Here is a 719-nt window from a genome sequence, read left to right as displayed (position 1 = left end):
CTTCTGCGTTCCCAACCTTCTCCTTCCCCTTCCCCTTCTGCTTCCCCCAATCTTCTCCTTCCCCTTTCTCAATTTGGGCTCTTAACCGTTTCCTTTGTCGGTTCACGCGCTGATTCCCTCTTCTTTCGACAGACGCAGAATCAGTAGCAGCTCAAACTTAGAAGCCAACTCAATGGCCAATTGGATCTCTTCCAAGCTCAAAGTCGCCGATAACATTCTCCATCAGGCAATTTATACTATTCCAACAATGATGCCTTCTCATTTTGCTACATTTTTTAAATTCTTTGTCATGGTCAATTAATTATCCAAATCTAGGGAATAGCAATTTCTCCATGTTAATTTGAGTTAGCAGCATGTTTATAATCTTTTTTCTCTATTTTATTTTTAGGATTTTCGTAACGGTCGGTTCAGATCGACCAGCAAGCTGCTGAATCTCTTTGCAAGAACGAGAGACTTGGATTCGATGAACCCAGTGCCATTGACGATGCTCCTGCCAAATCAGGGGTTTCATGTCTCTGAAGGATCAGTTGAAGAAGAAATCACTGGAGAACAACGATTATCGTGAAAAGGTGCGGGGTGATCCCAATTTTAGCAAGCCAACTCCACTTAATGCAGAGCATATATGTGAAAGGGGAAGGAGAAGGTTGGGGGAAGCAGAAGGAGAAGGGAAAGGGGAAGGTTGGGAACGCAGAAAAGGAAGGGGAAGGAGAATGGGTTGG

This window comes from Arachis duranensis, chromosome 7 (assembly GCF_000817695.3).
Source record: "Arachis duranensis cultivar V14167 chromosome 7, aradu.V14167.gnm2.J7QH, whole genome shotgun sequence".
Classification (NCBI taxonomy): Eukaryota; Viridiplantae; Streptophyta; class Magnoliopsida; order Fabales; family Fabaceae; genus Arachis; species Arachis duranensis.
This window is presented reverse-complemented; position numbering follows the sequence as displayed.